Raw genomic sequence first — 20,891 nt, forward strand, 5'->3', positions numbered from 1 at the left:
AAAGGGAACTGTCATTGATATAATCATGTACCCAAACTGTAATAGGAGTTTAATCATTCCTTTTCACAAAGAGCTTTTATCATTTTTTTTTTTTTTTTTTTTGTAAGTCTTTATTTTCAATTTTAAAGAAAAATGAAGGGTACAGAAGGAAAAAGGGAGGGGGAATGAGTAATAATATACAGTTATGTTTTTCAGATACATATATACAATATCATAGTACATTTCCACACATATTATATCTAAGTCCTAACCATCTCTATTCTCTTTTGTTTATCTTTAGAATCACTTTAATACGTAGGATCTATCTTTGTTTAGTACTAAGTTATTGTATTTTATAGAGGGGGTGGGAGACGAACAGATAGAATAGGGGTGGGTGATAGAGGGACAAGAGAGAGGGAAGCAGATTAAATTTTCTTTTCTTTCATTTCCAGCAATATTGTTCCAGTTCGAGACTACTTGATACGTAAGAGTAAAGGTAAGTAATTTTGTTATTAATGATTTCTTTTAGCTCGGTTTCTTTTTTTTTTTGTTTCCAGTCTTTGAATAGCATTATTCCACCTGTCTTTGGCTTGTATGGTTTCCGTGTCTGTATTCATTCCATGACTCCCATAATTTTTCAAAACGTTTCATTGTTCCTTGCTTTAAAGCTATAAGTTCTTCCATTGTTTTAACTTCTTCTAGTGCTCTAATCCAATCTATTTTACTTGGTGGCTCTTCTATTTTCCATTTTCTTGGGATTTGGTTTCTGGCTGCTTGTATGATCTGTATTATTAATTTATCTTTTATAAATTCTTCAGTATGTTTATTGACGGTGAGGATTACTGTTTCTATACAATTCTTATAAGTTCCTGGTCTTAGAATTTCTATTATTTCGAATACTTCCTTCCAGTATGTAGAGAGTTTAGCACACTTGTACCAGAGGTGGCTATATGTTCCTAGTTCAAGGTTGCATCTCCAACACTTCTCTGAAACATTGTTGTAAATTTTGTTTAAGAATACTGGTGTTCTATACCATCTACTGAGTAGTTTGTAGTTGGCTTCTTGTGTATTTGTCGTTCTCGATCCTTTATGTGCTGTCAGCATTATATTTTCCCATGTTTTCCTCCCAATTTTAATGTTCAATTCTCGTTCCCATTTCTCTTTGGTTTTCTGGTTACTAGTTTTATCTTCCTCTGATAGTTTCTTATAAAATTTGGCTATAGGGTGGTTAATTACGGGTTGATTCAACAATACCTCCCATTCTGACAATGGTCTGGTGATGTTCTTGGGATCTAACGAGCTTAAATAATGATAGATTTGACGATAGTTCCACTGGTCCCTGGGGTGACATCCCCATCTAGATTGGATTTTATTTAATGGAATTATTCGTCCTCTTTAATAAATTGTTTGAGTTTAGTGGGTTTACCCTTTGTGCAGGCCCACCTATCAATTTGGCCTCTATCACAACTCGGTGGAAAGTCCGGATTGTTTATTAGCTCTGTCTCTGGAGACGGATAAGGAGAGATATCATACTTCCTCTGTAAACCATGCCATATTTCCAACGTTGCTCCTATAGTGGGATGTGTTTTGATTGAAGTTGGTATATTGTCGTAATGTATATTCATGATGTTGCTTATATTAATTTGCATCTCATTCTGCTCTATTTCTTTCCACAGCTTAAAAGATCCTTCTTGTTTCCAAGTCCAGATTCTCTGTAGGTGAGTGGCTAAATAGTAATTTTCAACATTTGGTATAGAGAGTCTTCCTTTAGGTTTTGTCGTCATAAGAATAGAAAGTTTAAGTCTAGGCCTTTTCATAGCCCATATGAATTGTGAGAAAAGAGAGTTAATTTTTAAAAAGAATTGTTTGGGGAGTTTTATTGGAATCATTTGTAGTAAGTATAAAATTTTCGGCATAATCATCATTTTTAGTATATTAATTTTCCCAAACCAGGATAAGGATTGTGTTTTCCATTTGGCGAGTAGAGTCTGTATGTCGGATAGTAGCGGTAGATGATTCATTTCGTATAGTTTGTTGGGATGTGATGGGATGTTGATTCCCAGGTACTGAATTGATTTTGTAGCCCATTTAAAAGGAAATTTTCTCTTTAACAGTTCTGTTTGGTTCTGTGGTATAGTAATATTTAGAATGTCTGATTTGGAATAATTTATTTTAAAGTTAGAGACTTCACTGAATTTCTTGAATTCTAGGATGATATTTGGTAGAGATACAGTAGTTCCGGCTGTGAGATTATTAATAATAGATCATCCGCAAACGCTGCAGCTTTGTGTTCATGGATTCCCATTTTCATTCCGGTTATATCTTTATTTTGTCTGATGGCCGTTATAAATGTTTCCATAGTTAGTATGAAGAGAATTGGAGATAGGGGGCACCCCTGTCGGGTTCCGTTAGTGATATCAAAGTGCTGAGATAGGATTCCGTTGACTTTTATTCTTGCATGCGGAGCTTGATAGAGAGCCATTATTTGCGCCACACATTTAGGGCCAAAACCAAATTTCGTTAATGTCAATTCCAAAAAATTCCAATCCACCCTGTCAAAGGCTTTTTCAGCATCAGTTGTTAAAAGGAGTGTTGGTCTCTGGTGTTGAATTGCATGATGTAGGATGTTTATGAGTTTGGTCGAGTTGTCCTTACCTTCCCTGCCTTTCACGAAACCCGCTTGATCGGGGTGGATAAGAGTGGGAATAATCAGTTGGAGTCTGTTAGCCAATATTTTAGCGTAGAATTTTTGGTCCAGGTTTATTAAAGATATGGGCCTATAGCTGCTGCATATAGCCGGATCTTTCCCTGGTTTAAGTAGAACAGTTATTTGGGCTTCTTGTGCTTGTTTGGGAAAATGTTTGGTTGCCGAAATGCTATTGAAATGTTTTAGCAATACTGTTGATAATTGCTGGTAAAATTCCTTGTAGAAGCCTGCGCTAAAGCCATCCGGGCCTGGGCTTTTGTTGGCTGGGGCCCCTGTAATGACTTTGTTTAGCTCTGCTAATGTAAATGGTTGTTCCAACTGTTTTTTTATCGTTTCGGTAATTTTGGGTAAACATAATTGTTGTAAGTAAGACTCAATTATCTTTGTTTTCTCTTCTTTTTGTAGCTCTGTATCCAGATTGTATAAGGCATGGTAAAATTCCTGAAAACATTTGGCTATTTTCGGATAGGTACAATGAATTTGTTGTTTAGAGTCTTTCATTTGGTTTATGTAAGTCTTGTTTTTTTGCTCTTTTATCTTTTTGGTTAGTAGTTTGGAAGGTTTGTTGCCCCATTCATAATAGTCTTTTTTACATCTCAGGTAGGCTTGTTCCGTATATGTGTTTAAAAGTTGTTTTAACGAGATTCTCTTATTATCTAATTCTTCCTGTACATCTTTCATTAGTGATTCTTTATGTTTATTTTCCAATGTTTTTATCTCAGTTATTAATTGTTTAATTTTTCCTTCTCTTTCTTTTTTAATTTTAGCGCACAAGGCTATGAGATTTCCTCTAGTTACTACTTTTATCGTTTCCCACAAGATTGAGGGGTCTGTCTCCGGTAAGTCGTTGTTTTGGATGGATTCTTGAATAAATTTAGCTATGTTATCTCTATGTTGTTTCCTTAATAAGAGCCTTTCATTAAATTTCCAGCTGTAGGTTTCTTTCAATGTATTTGGTATTTCTATTTCAATAATGTATGGGGCATGATCCGAAAAAATCATAGTGTCAATTTGAGCATGTTTTATGAAGTGCAGCCATCTCTGATTAATTAGTATATTATCTATTCTTGAGTAAGTATTGTTTGCAGCTGAATAGAAGGTATAGTCTCTTGTTGTAGGGTTGTGCGTTCTCCATATATCTATCATGTTTAATTGTCCTAAATAGGTTTTAATTTTCTTCAACGTCTTATAGGCAATGGCGGATTTCCCGGATGAACAGTCTATTAGAGGGTTGAGAGCTACATTGAGGTCTCCTCCAAGTATGATGATCCCTTCAGCGAATTCCTGAAGTTGGGATATTACTTCTTTTGCATATTTGGCCTGATTGACATTTGGTAAATATACTGAACATAAAGTCATGCATGTGTTATAGATTTGTGCTTTCAACATTGTATAATGCCCTTCCTTGTCTGTTTTGGAATCCAAAACTTTAATAGGCAGATCTTTATGTAGTAATATACCTGTGCCTTTGACTTTTTTTTCGGGGTTCGTACTTAAAAACACATGTGGGAACCATTTATTTTTGATTATTGCAGCATGTGAACTTTTAATATGCGTTTCTTGTATAAATAAAATTTTTGTACCCTGCCTGTGGCAGTTGTTGATAATTTGAGCTCTCTTACGTGGATTGTTTAATCCATTAACGTTTTGTGACCATATTTTGATTTGTATGTTGCGACCCATCTTTAGTTGAGATTGGGCTATATATCTTCTGAAGTCTGCTTCCTTGTCGGGGAGAAGGGAAGAAAAGATAGAATAGTAGATTCTGAACTGGGGAGTAATTCCCGATAAACATTTGTAACATTTTGTGAACTTTCCTTTTGGTAAAAACCGTTCAAAGAAAACACAGTAATAAAAGAAAAAAAAAAAAAGGAAGAAGTGAACACAAAACAGAGGTGAATGTGTTCCTTTTTATTGGGTCTAATCCACCTAGATGAGACTAGGTGTGTCAACCACTAGGGGGGGGTGGGTTGTCTGGAGTTTGGCAGTAAAGTGAAGTGGTCACTGTAGTACATCCCACTGACCTGTTATAACCACAATATAACAATAGTGATAACATTTCTGGGGGGTAATAAATCACTTCTTTTTTTTCCCTGTTTCAAGCATTTCACATAGAAAATAGTAAATAGTAAATAGTAAACAGCAAAACATTCGGTAAATTGAAAGCATTAACACATTAACCCAACAATAAAGAGAAAAGAAAAGGAAAAAAAAACATGTGAGCATAGGTATGTTTCAATCTCCTTAAGATCTGTGATGTTTTTAACTTACACCAACATCGGTATATTCATGTCTCCGACCAGTCATTATTCGGCATTTTCTTGTTGGGTGTTAGCATTTTGCTTATCTTATGTCTTGGTGTCTTGGGGGTTCTTTGTAACTGTGGAATGTCTCTCCAGGTGTTATCCAACTCCTGGTAGGTTCCTGACTGATCGTTGAATGGTTCCAGCCATCCTGGAATCTGTACTTCCTCAAGTTGAAATTTCTGTATAAAGTCCCTTGTATCCTCTGGGTATCTTATGTAGGCCTGTACTCCATCCTTATTAGCCGATAAACTGAAGGGGAAGCCCCAACGGAATTGTATTCCTTTCTCTTTAAGCTGGTCAGTCAGAGGCTTTAATTGCTTCCTTTTTAATAGTGTGGAAAGCGATAAATCTTGTAGGAATAGAATGGGGTGTCCCTCATACTGTATGTCAGCTTTTTCCCGGCCCGTGTTTTAGACAGTATTTCTTCCTTCAGCGGGAAGCTGTTAATGCAGCATAAAATGTCCCTGGAGGCCTCAGGAGGAGCGTTCCTTGATTTGAACACTCTGTGGGCCCTGTCAATTGCTATTTCTGTGTTCTGGTCACGTTCCAAAATGCCATTGAATAACTGCGTTAGGGCCGGCATGATATCTTCCTTCTGTACAGTCTCTGGTATACCCCTTATTCTGATATTATTCCTACGACTTCTATTCTGTAAATCCTCCACATGTCTACGTAACTCTGCTATTTCTTGGGTTTGTTTATGCATTACTTCGTTTTGCTGTTTCTGGTTACTTACAAGTTTTGTTTGATTTCTTTCCAGCGTGTCAGTCCTGTTGCCGATGCTCTCCATATCCTGTTTGATGCCTTGGAGGTCACTGCGTATCTCGGTCATGGCGGAGTGCAGCATGTCTTTGATGTCTTTCTTCGATGGGAGCTGTCGCAGGTAAGTTTGCATATCAACTGAGCTGTCCGCATCGCTTTCTGCATCCGATGAGTCTTGTGTATGGTAGTCTGCAACTCCTTTACTCTCCCTCTGTTCGGGCCTTGCGGGCGCCATCTTTGTGTGCGACGCGTCTCTCCCGGGCTTACCGAACATCGCTGGGATTTCTTTTTGGTGACCGGAGTGCTTTGGAGTCTTGCTTCCTTCTTTAATAGGCTTGTTTCCTTGCGATTTCCCCATGTTATCGCTGGTGAGAGTGGTCAGTGGGATGATATCACTCGGAGCTCACACTTATGCGGCCATCTTCCTTGAGCGCTAGCCAGGCCCCTGAGCTTTTATCATTTTTTGTCCAGGTTTTAAATATATAAATGGTTTATTAATGTTCTTTATCATCCAATCATTTGTTTTCTATTGCAAATCAACATATCCATGCTGTGCCTTGCCAATTGCTGACTCACAGTGGAATCCGCCAGTTAGAGCAGGTGAAATCTCGAAGTGACTCACGGTATGAGTGTGTGGTTTGCAGTCAGAAACCCACTGATGAATTATTAAACGTATAAACAACAGTAAAACAAAAAGTAAACAAGTCTGCTTGTGCAAGAAATGTATTAAATAACCATTGCAGTACAGTGGATTTTATGAATTGACCTGCTTAGCATTTGATAAATACATTCCTCAGGTTACAATAAAGCTAATTCCAAGCATCTTTAATATATATATATATATATATATATATATATATATATATATAAAACAAGTGGGAATATGTAGTCTTATTGCCAGTGGCCATGAAGTCAATCATAGGTTTTATTAACCTAGGAAACATATATCTGTACCGGGGGCTGCAACAATGAGTCATATTCAGAGTACAGAAGCTTATACCTTCCTTTTTATGATGTATTTGTTGCTTTAATGAGAAAAATAAACCTTGTTATTTAAACCTTTTTATTTAATTAATGTAAATTGATATATGAGGGTATAGTTTATGGTTCAGACGATTTATTGTATATTTATATTTAAGTGGTACCTAAACAAAGTACTACCTTTATGACCACTAGAAGTGTTTGAAATGTCTCTATTGAAGAACATATGCTAGTCCCACTCACTGCATGCCCAAACTAGGGATGCACCGAATGCAGGATCTGATTTGGGATTCAACCAAAGTTTTGGCCAGATTCAAGTACATAGCAGAACCAAATCTGAATCCTTAAAAGATGTTATTATTTGTCACAAAAGCAATTAAATGTTTAGCCGTGCACAACACACACAGTCCTTCCCAGTCCTATTTTGTATATGCAAATTATGGTCTGGATTCAGTTTGGTATTCAGCCAAATTTTTCACAAATGATTCAGGGTGAATCCCAAAATAGCTGATTTGGTGCATCCCTAAAATAATCCCTTGTAGTTCAAGTACACAGAGGCCCCTACAGCCCCCCACATGCCCAAAAACTAGTCACTGTCTATAGCAGACCCCTGCCTGGGTCTAGAGACTTGCTCTCAGCCAGCACCCCTGTACCCTAAGCCTGACCCAAAATCATTTACTGTCTTTCGTACCCCCATGCAACTCTACCCTCTCCCACAGTAAGTGCCAACTGGAAATAAACACAAACAAAGTAAGTGACATCATGTTGAGTTTTTAGTTGTACAAACTAAATTGGCCACTGCAGCTAAAGGCTATCTCCCATAGACTCCATTTTATCCAAATAAATAATAATTTTCTTTTTATCTGTAATAATAAAATAGTACCTTGTCTTTCGGGACTTGGGCTTCCCGGGCCTCAATAAAGACCAAAAAACCCGGTTAGAAGATATTATAACACCAGAGGAAGTCCAACTAGCAATTAGGACATTAAAACTGTAAAAGACCCTGGGTGCAGATGGGTTGTCTGCAATGTATTACAAAAAAAATTCTTGTGTGTTGATACCACATATGGTGGAAGTGTTTAATAACTTATTGGTGGGAGAACAGTTTACCAGTGAAGCAGTGTTTATAATTGGTTTTACAGATGTTGAGACATAGGTGCAAATTTACCTAGGGTTGAATATCGAGGGTAAATTAACCCTCGATATTCGACTGCCGAATTGAAATCCTTCGACTTCGAATATCGAAGTCGAAGGATTTAGTGCAATTCGCTCGATCGAACGATCAAAGGAATAATCGTTTGATCGAACGATTAAATCCTTCGAATCTAACGATTCGAAGGATTTTAATCCATCGATCGAAGGATTATCCTTCGATCAGAAAAAGCTTGGAAAGCCTATGGGGACCTTCCCCATAGGCTAACATTGGCCTCGGTAGGTTTTAGGTGGCGAACTAGGTGGTCAAAGTTTTTTTTTAAGGGGCAGTACTTCGAATATATATTGTAAAATATGTTGTGCACACAATATGGAAAATAATAAAAATGATTGATACAAAAAAAAAGTACCTTGTACTTGAGCCAAACAAAGCAAAAACAGCCTATTGGGTTTATTTAATGCTTACACTATTTTCTAGTAGGCTTAAGGTATTAAGATTACCCAAAGATTCGTTATCCAGAAAACCCCAGGTCCCGAGCATTCTGCATAACAGATCAAATATCTGAACGGCTGAGTCCCGACTGATTTTGTCGGTATTTAATGGGTACCCTTGGGACCTTAGTGTGCTGCAGGACTCTAGTCTATGGCATCTTAAAGCAGCACCTGTGGTATTTGCCAGCATGTACAGATCACCTGTCTGGGCCTGTGTGTAGCCAGTAATAAGCAGAGAAGCATTATCATGAACACATTATTAGTGAGATTATTAAACTCTATCATCTGTATAAAGGACATGGAACACAAATCTCAGATAAAGCATACTTTAAACACTCAGGGCAGATTTACCAAAGGGTGAAGTGGCTAACGATACCGACATTTCACCAGAAATCCCATCCGCAGGGACATCACCAATTTACTAACAGGTGTAGGCGACAATTTTCTAGCAAACAGAACCATTCCTAGCATTCATTCTCACTCTTTTGACAGGCGACTTTTCGCTCTGGCAAATGGTCATTACGCTGCAAATTCAGTAAGTGAACGTTACCTCTTTCGCCAGAGTTGGCTTCACCCCCTCAAACCAGGTCAACTGCTAAAAAATGAAGCTACATCTTCCTCAATCTCACATCATTGATATCATATCCTGTCTGACGGAAATGCATTAAAGTTGTAAAAACAATGGCGAATTTTCCTTTTTTTAAGTGGGTTTGCCTGCAAATGTCCTAAATATTCGTTTTAGGGTTGGCTCATGTGTAGGGCATTAGAGGATCTCTTTTTGTCTTTAATCGGGTTCCTTGGACATTTGTAATAAAAAGTGGCCTCTTCAAGAATTTGCACCAACATCTCTAATAAAGACGTCCATTGTACCCGCCCTATTTAAATTGACCTAAGCCTAAAAGAACTAACGAAGTTTCGATAGGCAGAAGTGTTCACTTCTCATTTTCACATTTTAGTGAATTAGCATAGTTTTCACTTGGCGAAGTGGCGAGAAATGTGGCGAACCATTGGCTGGCAACAATTCGCCCTTTAGTGAATCTGCTCCTGAGATCTGTAGCTGGCAAGACCATAATCTTCTACAGATTTTCTACAGATTCCAGAATTTCAGCTTAAAATGATTATAAAATGATGACTCCCTGAACTGTAAGAAAATAATAGCATTGCTCAGTCCTTTGACAGAGAACTAATACATTAGCTTGGAAAATGCACCATGATATATTTTGCAAAGCCCATCCAAGCATAGTATCTGAATTTCAGACTTCTGTTCAAGTCAAACAAGAAGAGGATGAAGCTTTAGCAGTCACAGGTGCAATCATTCAGACACTGTGCCAAGAGACTTTGTCATATTATTTTATTCTGTGAAAATTGATTTTGCTAAATTACGGTACATATCAAGAAATCAATTCTCTGTCCCAGTGATTGAACACTTAAAATATGCAGATACTTACGCGCCATAATTATACAGAGAATCCAAGTGAAATGTTTTGCCTTAATGAATAACAGGATATATTATTATGCTAATGTTTTGTGTTACTAATTCTTTTGTGGACTACGTAAGTGGCTTTCTCCCCAAATACAACCTCCTCCAACTCTGTTCAAGTGTAAGAGCTAGGTTTGAAGTACTCCCTATTTAATGATTTCATTTGGTAAAGGAAATGTCACCCAATTAGGCTAGAGGATAGCATACCGGTATGGGATCCATTATCTGGAATCCTGTTATACAGAAAACTTCAAATTACAGAAGGTCATCTAGACTCCATTTTAAGCAAATAATTTTGATTTGTAAAAACTATTTCTGGTTTTGACCTGGACAGTCCAGTTTTTGGATTTCCTGCTGATTTCCAAATTAGGAAAACTGGACCACAGGCAATTGACACAGCGATTGTCAATCACAGATTGCTACCTCGTAGCCCCGCCCTGTGACCTCATCACCCACCTCTTTGACATCACTCCCCCAGGACATCATTGCCACGCCCCAGGCTGGAGTTAGCAACGGGGAAAGGTGGCAACCTTAAATTGCACTCTGTTTTGAAGCACGGAGACCTGCATTTGGCAGCACTCTATACACGAGGCGCTGTGAAGACATCTACCTGTCCCCTAACTTGTTCATCAATGAAACAAGCAGGTTAGGTAGTGACAGTGGTAGGGGAGATTGTGGATGCACCCCTAAGGCCAATTTCAAAAAGTTTAAAGCCCTGTCTAAATGATTCAAGTAAATATGCAAGTGCATGTAATTTTGAAACAGGGTTTTTTTGTTACAAAGTTATGATCATAATATTGATAAGCCACCATACCACGTCAAGGTAAAACCCCACATGGTGGTCCCTAACTTATTTATCTTTAGTCATAGTAAAAAAGGAACATTACCTCTCTGTGTAGTAACAATTCTTCATGTAAACATCTCCAGTGCTTTGGTTTCAAACTCTGTGCTAAATCCTCCCCCGCCAACTGCTAAGCGGCTTTTAAGAGGGAGAGACTGCCTTAACCAACGCCCATTTTAGAAAAGTAGAAGTCAGGTGTTGTAATTAAAAACAAAGTAGAGTGATATGTGCAGTTGCAAAATAGTGTGTATACATGTGTAAGTGAAATGTGAAGGTGTGTATGGTAGTGGTAAGGGAAAGTGTATGTGTATTTGGGAGTATGTATGAAAGTAAGCATAGAATAAAAGGGTGTAGAAGAGAAATAAATGAAAGACACAATAAGTGTGTGTGTACATAGAGAAGTGTCTAATGGGACGTTGGTTTTTTCACGGCTAGATCCTCCCATGCCGCTAGCATCTATGGCTTTTAAGGGAGACAGATTGCACAAACCAAGGCACAACAAGTGAGGGGGACCACCAAAAGTAAAAAGGGGGGGTATGAGGGTGCAATAACCACATGAGCTTAGCCAAAGCTCCTGGCAAATACAAGACTAGGGGAGATTGACGTGGTATGGTGGCTTATCAATATTATGATCATAACTTTGTAACAAAAATACCCTGTTTCAAAATTACATGCACTTGCATATTTACTTGAATCATTTAGACAGGGCTTTAAACTTTTTGAAATTGGCCTTAGGTGTGCATCCACAATCTCCCCATGTCTTGTATTTGCCAGGAGCTTTGGCTAAGCTCATGTGGTTATTGCACCCTCATACCCGCCCCTTTTTACTTTTGGGGGTCCCCCTCACTTGTTGTGCCTTGGTTTGTGCAATCTGTCTCCCTTAAAAGCCATAGATGCTAGCGGCATGGGAGGATCTAGCCGTGAAAAAACCAACGTCCCATTAGACACTTCTCTATGTACACACACACTTATTGTGTCTTTCATTTATTTCTCTTCTACACCCTTTCATTCTATGCTTACTTTCATACATACTCCCAAATACACATACACTTTCCCTTACCACTACCATACACACCTTCACATTTCACTTACACATGTATACACACTATTGTGCAACTGCACATATCACTCTACTTTGTTTTTAATTACAACACCTGACTTCTACTTTTCTAAAATGGGCGTTGGTTAAGGCAGTCTCTCCCTCTTAAAAGCCGCTTAGCAGTTGGCGGGGGAAGATTTAGCACAGAGTTTGAAACCAAAGCACTGGAGATGTTTACATAAAGAATTGTTACTACATAGAGAGGTAATGTTCCTTTTTTACTATGACTAAAGATAAATAAGTTAGGGACCACCATGTGGGGTTTTACCTTGACGTGGTATGGTGGCTTATCAATATTATGATCATAACTTTGTAACAAAAATACCCTGTTTCAAAATTACATGCACTGGCATATTTACTTGAATCATTTAGACAGGGCTTTAAACTTTTTGAAATTGGTCTTAGGTGTGCATCCACAATCTCCCCTAGTCAGGTAGTGACAGTGGACACAGGTCCCATTGCAGTACTTACAACCTGAACCCGCCGATGCTGAGCTCTGCATTTTTGCAAACATATTTTACGAACAGACCCCGGAGATCATGTTCTTTGCATAAGCACTAATGGGAGCACTCTTGTGCTAGTGCTCTTCAACTTTTGTATAGGGTCTTCCTAATTACCCTTGTAAGTCATGCAAAGTCAACTTTTGATGCATTTGGATGTCAAGAAGGCATGTAACTTTTCATTGGAGTAACTTGGTGTTACTGGGCCCCCAGCAAAATCAACCTAGGGCCACCAAACATTAATCTATTCTACCAATAAATTAATAATTAATAATAGTGATGGGCGAATGAATTCTGGCAGGCATGGATTCGCAGCAAATTTCCACGTTTCAAATACATTCAAATCCAAATTTGCATTTGGACAAAAGAGTATAAAAATTGTTGATCGAGTCAAAATTGTTGCGCATCAAAATTAATTTGACAACCATTGACTTAAACGTGTTTCGCAAATTTTTCACCATTTCATTAATTATTCGGTAAATTTGCGCCACAGATTTGCCCATCACTACTAATTTAATTATGGCCTTACTGGGTCCTCTACACTCCTGGGCCCCCCTTCAGGGTCAGCTTCCTCTGTAGTTACACCCCTGTATCTTTTGATTCATACTTAATTTTATTTATTATTACTATTAAATGTTGGAAAATTTTCTACAACAGTATTGAGGATTTATTTATCATATCCTGTTCTGGAATTAATAATAAAAACTGTCCAAAGCCTTTTTCCACACATGCTTTTTGCACCTGGGAGCAAGTATTTGTATGGGTGATAGTGCTGAGCAGCGCTGAGCAACACAACCCCAAAAAGAATTGCAGCCAGAGTCTATTATAAATCTGTGAAGTTAAACTTCATGATTTACCAAATGTAGTGATCACTGTTCTTTGCATAGCGATTGTGGTAATAAATACAAGTGGTGGCGTTGGGCGAAATCATGTACTGTATTTTTACAATGATTAGATACACGGTTATTTGTGTATCATTATATGCACATTCCTTTCATGATATATAAGTGGAACAGTGAAGCATTATATGACTTATACACCTTAATGTGCAAATCAGCTTTTCATTTCACAGTAGGATCTTACTTGAAATTAAAATTTTATCCTAAATCATAATAAACACCCCTATCGAATATAGGATATTCCTTAGGGAGTCTTAGTTCCTGGAACAGTTTTTAATTTAGCTGTGTTTATTATATGGCTCATATGCATATATTAATGTTCCATTTGTTTGTGACATTAGCATTTGTCCCCTCAGGGCCTCATGTGATGATAAACTGGGCAAAAAAGCAACTAATCAACCCTTGGAATGTACCAATACCTTAAAGAACATTTAGGGGCCGATTCACTAAGGGTCGAATATCGAGGGTTAATTAACCCTCGATATTCGACTGGGAATTAAAATCCTTCGACTTCGAATATCGAAGTCGAAGGATTTAGCGCAGATAGTACGATCGAAGGATTATTCCTTCGATCGAACGATAAAATCCTTCGAATCAATTCAAAGGATTTTAATCCAACGATCGAAGGAATATCCTTCGATCAAAAAAAGTTAGCCAAGCCTATGGGGACTTTCCCCATAGGCTAACATTGAGTTCGGTAGGTTTTAGGTGGCGAACTAGGGGGTTGAAGTTTTTTTTTAAAGAGACAGTACTTCGACTATCGAATGGTCGAATAGTCGAACGATTTTTAGTTCGAATCCTTCGATTCGAAGTCGTAGTCGAAGGTCGAAGTAGCCCATTCGATGGTCGAAGTAGCCCAAAAAACACTTCGAAATTCAAAGTTTTTTTACTTCGAATCCTTCACTCGTAGTTAGTGAATCGGCCCCTTAATGGTATGATAAAGCATTCTACAGAATAAATATAGTGTTATAGGTTGCACTATAGTGGCTAATCTATTGGCAATAAACTGCTTTGGTAGTTTTTCTTCTCCTTTAATCACAATCTTCCTAGCAATTACCAAGTATGTCCTTTCTTCCTCTGAAGTAAGATAGAAACCAACGGGGTAAATGCATTCCTAATTCTCATGCATCTATAATTGGGGTTCTGGCCAGTAGAGAATGTTCTTGCATGTGTAATAAAGTCTTTGGTCATTTTCTGTAGAAGAAGTCTGGTGCAGTGGTACAGCTTTATGGTTGGGTTTAGATCCCCTTTAAATTCACTTTGTAGACATAATTCAGGCTAAATACATGTTTTTTCTGTAGTTGGCACAGGTAACGTTGTAAGTGTGGATATAAGAGGAGTTTTGTATAATTTAAGGGGCAGATTTATAAAAGCTCGAGGTGAATTTTTAAATTCAAAAAATTTTAATTTTGAGCTATTTTTTTGTGTACGTCAACTAGGGAATAGTCCAAATTCGATTCAAATTTAAAAAACAAATTTGAAAATTTGAATATTGAAATTTATCATGTACTGTCTCTTTAAAAATTCAACTTTGACCATTCACCATCTAAAACCTGCCAAATTGCTGTTTCATCCTATGGGGGACCTCCTAGAACCTATGTGGAGTCAACTGGTGGACTTTGTTTTTTTGGAAAAAACTTTGATTTGAATTCGATCAAATGCGTTATTACTTCGATTCCTACGATTCTAATTTGGCCGGATACGGACCTATTTGTTCAAAGCGGACCTATTCGGCAAAAAAAAATAAAAAAACTTCAAATTAATTTCAGGTTGGTCTTTTTGAATTAGAATTTTGAAGTTTTGCTAATTCGAAATTCAACCCTTGATAAATATACCCTTGGTGTAATTTCCTAGTTTGGGTAGCAAATGGCAGCAACCCCTAAGCTGATTTCCCAGGAACTTTCCAGCAGTGGGAGACATCTAAATCCATGAACCTGATAAAAGGGGGTTGGAAAATGAAAAGGGTCTCTTTGGCCTAATATACAATTTGAATGATCACTAGGGGGCAGATTTATCAAAGGTTGAGGTTGATTTTCAAATGAAAAAAATTCGAATTTCAAGTTATTTTTATGTACCTCGACTAGGGAATAGTAAAAATTAGATTCGTATTTGCAACAAATTCAAAAATTTGAATTTCGAACTTTATCATGTACTGTCTCTTAAAAAAATCGAATTTGACCATTCGCCATCTAAAACCTGCCAAATTGCTGTTTTAGCCTATGGGGGACCTCCTAGAACCTATTTGGAGTCAATTGGTGGACTCCAGATGAATACGGACCTATTCGATCAAAAACTGACTTATTCGACCAACAAAAAAACTTCCACTTAATTTCGGTTGGTCTTTGAAGTTTTGTCAATTCGGAATTCGACCCTTGATAAATATGCCCCTTGGAGTCAAGAATTAAGGTGCTTTTCCTGGTTGGAGGTTTACCTTTAATAGCTAGCTGGCAGGCTATACTTATTATAGCCCCCTCGGGTGTAAAGGTAGTTAGATTAGCAGGACCTTACAGTATGTATATTTTTGCATTTTCTGCTTATTTTTACTAGAAAGAATTTGGTAAATGGGTAATCCATTTTAAATCTTCCTCTGGTTTATGTTACATACTTATTTTCAGTGCATACAGAAAACGTGATGCTTTTTTATATATACTAAAAGCGACATTTTTATATAAAAAAATACCATATGCTATATCACTCAGTCTAACTGGCTAACATTTTTGGTTCACATTGTGATTATTTTGTTCCTGTGCAACTTCATTTGGTTTGGTAAGTCTTTCTCAATGTCTCTAGGTTGTCATGTATTTTGCTGTGAACGCATAGTCCATTAGGCATTAGAATTTTGAGTTCTACACTCAATGTGACACGAGAAATAGCTACGGCTCACATCAGATGATATTTCCAAGTAAAGGGATTTGTGGTTTAATAGCACTGCTGGGTTCTGTCCTGATTCTGTATTTTAGAATTTAGAGCCGCATGATGAGAGTGCTGAGGCTGCTGGTTTCAGTAGAGTCTTGAATTTCCAGAAAGTTTCCTTTGCCGTCTACATGGCTGTATTTAGGTCCAATGCACCAGCCTTAAACACGCCCTCATAAAACCTATGTGTGACATCAGCATGTTGTGTGCGTATCATCACATGAGCGCACACCACAGTGACATCATGTATATCACCAAGTGACATAATTTGCTGCTTGCATGTGATTACACTTCTCCCGACTATCTCGGCCCCCTACCCCTCACTCCCACCAGCTCCGTCACTGGATTTCCTATGGAAATCTGTTGCAGAGGCTGTGGATTTTTTTAAACTAAATAACCAATTTATAGGCACCTGAGGGCCCCCTTCCAAAACCTTCCCCCCTAGGCACAGGCCCTCTGGTGCCTTTATATAAATATGCCCCTGGCTGTCTAGTACAAATTATATTTATATGCTTAGCTTCTAGATTTTTTATAAAAATAAAAACAAATGCACTCTAAGGGAAAATCAATATTATTCTGGTTTCTTTCTCTCCCTATCTCTCTCTCTCTATTTAAATTAGAGTATTAAATAAATAAACCTGTCCCTGTATATAAATATGTGTATATATGTACACTCCTCCATTAACGGAACAGTCCTCGGTATAGATGGGACAGTTGTTCAACCAAAGTTATTGCTAATGAAGTATATCACAAAGACAATTTATTATTATGACATTGTACAAGTGTGGCACATTAACACAGAGGGGCAAATTTACTTAGGGTCGAATATCGAGGGTTAATTAACCCTCGATATTCGACTGTCGAAGTTAAATCCTTCGACTTCGAATACCGAAGTCGAAGGATTTAGCGATATTCGTTCGATCAAAGGAAAAATCGTTCGATCGAACGATTAAATCCTTTGAATCATTCGATTCGAAGGATTTTAATCCGTCGATCGAACGATTTTTCTTTGACCAAAAAATACTTAGAAAGCCTATGGGGACCTTCCACATAGGCTATCATTGACTTCGGTAGCTTTTAGGTGTGAACTAGGGGGTCGAAGTTTTTTTTTTAAAGAGACAGTACTTCGACTATCAAATGGTCGAATAGTCGAACGATTTTTAGTTCGAATCATTTGATTCGAAGTCGAAGGTCGAAGTCGAAGGTCAAAGTAGCCCATTCGATGGTCGAAGTAGCCAAAAAAAAAAATCGAAATTCAACGTTTTTTTCCTCTATTCCTTCACTCGAGCTAAGTAAATGGGCCCCAGAATGTCACATTCACACAGCAATGTTCTGCAAAATTACTCTTACCCTGTTCATAGAGGAACGGCTCACTTACTAAAGCAGAATATCACATGGTCAGAGTATTCTAATACAGACTGAAGAGGCTGCAATTGTATCTGCATAGTTTGTATCCATCACAACAAGCAATGTCATTATTATTTATTAAAGCATTTGCTATTGAATCAAAATGTTTGCCCATAAACCCAAGTGAATGAAAAGAAAAATACATATAAGACAAGTTCCCAAGGAAGAGTCTTCAGAAGAGGAGCCATCAAGTAAAGAATATGACATTGGTGATGGCACATAATCTATTGGAACCAGCAATGCAATGAAGTTCTGGCACACAGTGTGTAACATGCCAAGGAATGTTTGTACATTCATAAAGTGCCACAAATGATAACAGAAATACCAAATCATGGAAGTTGTGTTATACACAATCCTTCCTTCAGAGATGGGAGGTGGGAGAAATGGTTGAATTCAAAGATTTGAGTGGTGAATAACAAAAAGTTTATATAAAATGCATCTGAAATTTTAATTGCATTAGGATTAAATAAGAAAATTCTGATCTTTGCTGGGGAAGACTTTAGCACCAATGTTTAGAAAGTAACAAGCAGGAGTTCAGCAAATAGCAATTCTTTATAAAAAATAACTTTAAAAGCATTCAACATTTTTTAACAAATATATATTGGGAAATGGATAAGAATTATAATTTCTTTTATTAGGGGTTGATTTGGCCTTTAACTACAACATTTGCAACATTATTACCGGAAGTTTTGTTCGCTGCATCTTGTATGCTATAGACCAGTGCAGATGTAAAGTAGCATACATTTATGTAAAGTGCAAGAGCAACCTATTCTGTTCTGTTCTCTTTGTTTCTATTTTTGTCTATTTTTGTAGTGTCACTTTCAGTGAAGAGCATTAATGATGATAAATTCGCCTAGCGAATTTCTGTGTTTCACCACCAGTGAATACATTTACCAAACTGCAGAGAAAATTCGCCAGTGAAAAATCTGATGTGTCAAAAAAAACTGGGCGCGCTTAAGAATAGTCTTGTGCATAAAATTTGTCGGATGCCCATTGACTCTAATGCATTTGGATAAAATAGGCGCACATATAAAAATTGTTGCGGGCATCGAAATTGACGTGCAGCAAAATAATTTTGATGCTCATTGACTTCAAAGAGTTTCGCAAATTGTTCGCCGTTTTTTGGCGAAACAGGACAAATTCATCCATCACTACACCGCATTATAGCATTAGTGGTAGATTTAATTCAGTTTTGACTATTAATGCAAACAGATAATAGAACCCTGGAATTAGTGCGAGGTCCGTGTTTCCAGTAATTGCAGGGTATCATTTTATCAATGTCAGGTCTGGACTGAGATTAATTTAAAAAAATGACACCTCTTAGTAACAGTAACTATGCCGCACCCCCTCCCTCCAGAAGCGATGTTTGAGACAGATTCATATGTGCACAAACTGCCGGTGGGCCCCAAGGGGGTGCAAGGCCTGGTGCAGTCGCACACCTGGTAATTCCACCACGGTTTAGTAAGGAACTCCCTTTGCACAATATCCCTTTAGTAAATTGTGTACAATTAAAAAAAAATTCTAAAATATCTTGCCACAATTCTGGAGGCTTTTACCAAAAGTCACTTGGATTGTAAATTGTTTGTGTCCTGAACACACTTATCACTGTAAGCGGTAGATTTACTAACCGGCGAAAAGTCTCCAAAGTCCACTTCACACCCAGTGCAACACTTCTCCAGGCAAAAATTTGCTCACACAACGCTAATTCACAAAAATGCTGAGTTTAGTCCCGGGCGTCGAACACTGGCGACTTTTCGCTAGCGGTACTTTGGTAATGTGAGCATTTCAAAGCGAACATGTGCTAGCTTTCCTTTCTGCCTAGTGAAAATTCGCTAGAGATCTTGCACTCAGGTTAATTTGTATAATGTGGGAAATTTAAAGTTGTACAGACTTCTTTATGTTATATGTTGCAGCAAATAATTTACATTTACACTGTTCATTACACTTGTCTAGGGAACCTTAATAAACTCCGCCAGAGTGAATTGTTGCCTGGCGATAGAGTGCGAATGAGCACTAGCACCTGTCTCTTTCGCTAGCGAATTGGTGTCTGCGCCCGTTAGTTAATTGGTGATGTCCCTGCGGGCGGTAACACTGGCGAATTTTCGCTAGCGTAAGCCACTTTGCCCTTTAGTAAATCTACCCCTAAGAACCTTTGAAAGAAAGTATTTTTCAATGTCTGCAAAATGTTATCATGCATTATGCTGTGCTGTGTGTGTGTGCATGTCACAACAAAAACACAGCACAAAAAAGTCTATCAGACATTAGAAATATGAGTTCTACACTCAAAGTGACACTTGAAAAGAGCTAAGGCTCAAACACATCATAGGATCTCCCCCAAACAGAGGGATTTGCAGTTTTATAGCACTGCTGGGTTCTGTCCTGATTCTGTATAATGGAATTCAGAGCTGCATGATGTGAGTGCTGAGAGCTGATTTCTGTAGTCTGGAATCTCCAGAATGTGTTCTCTGCTGTCTAGTACAAATTATATTTATATGTTATATGTTGGTTAAATATATTCTTAGCTATAAACAAGAAAAATTTAATAATTTGTAAAACAATTTTAATTTAGACAAGCTAGAAAAGATTTCAGCTTTTTGAAGACTCATGGGTCAAATTCACTAAGAGGCGAAAATTCGCCAGCGATGGCTTTGCGCACATCGCAACACTTTGCCAGGCGTAAATTCGCCTGGACAACGCTAATTTACGAAGTTCTGAAGTTGCGCACAGGATACCGAACGCTGGCGAAATAAAGTCAGCGAAATTACGCTAGCGTTGGCTAATTAGCATACGGCGTGCAGTTAAAGTACAATGGCGTATATGCTGCAGCAAATACATTACACTACACAAGGCCAGGGAACCTTAATAAAATTATATAAAAGTTGTTATAATGCCTTACACATGTGTCCACAGTATAGTTTAGGTGCCACATGTAAGCAAATGTAGGGGGGAAGGAGGATACCCGAAAAAAAAATTTACGATCTTTTTCAGTCTATCACCCTTTAAATAGGAAAAAACTGCAGCGTTTTTTGGGACTTCGAAAATTTTTAAATTTTTTTTTTGAGGAACTCCTATCTACTCTATTGCACTTCGCCTGGTCTGAGGTGGCGAAGGCAAGTCTGGCGATAGAGGTAACGGTCAGTATAATCAATAACTTTGTGAATTTGCGTAGTAACGCTCTTTCACCAGACCGTAAATTCGCCTGGCGTTAGAGTGCGAAGTTGCGCCAGAATCTATCTCCTTGGCGAAATTTACGCCAGCTACCGTTAGTAAATTGGTTAGTAAACCCTATGCACTTGCTGTCTTTGATTAACCTTTAGGGTTCGGACTCTCAAGTGAGCAAAAAGCTTGATATTAGCAGCAAAAAACTACAAAT

This window comes from Xenopus laevis, chromosome 7S, assembly GCF_017654675.1.
Source record: "Xenopus laevis strain J_2021 chromosome 7S, Xenopus_laevis_v10.1, whole genome shotgun sequence".
Classification (NCBI taxonomy): domain Eukaryota; kingdom Metazoa; phylum Chordata; class Amphibia; order Anura; family Pipidae; genus Xenopus; species Xenopus laevis.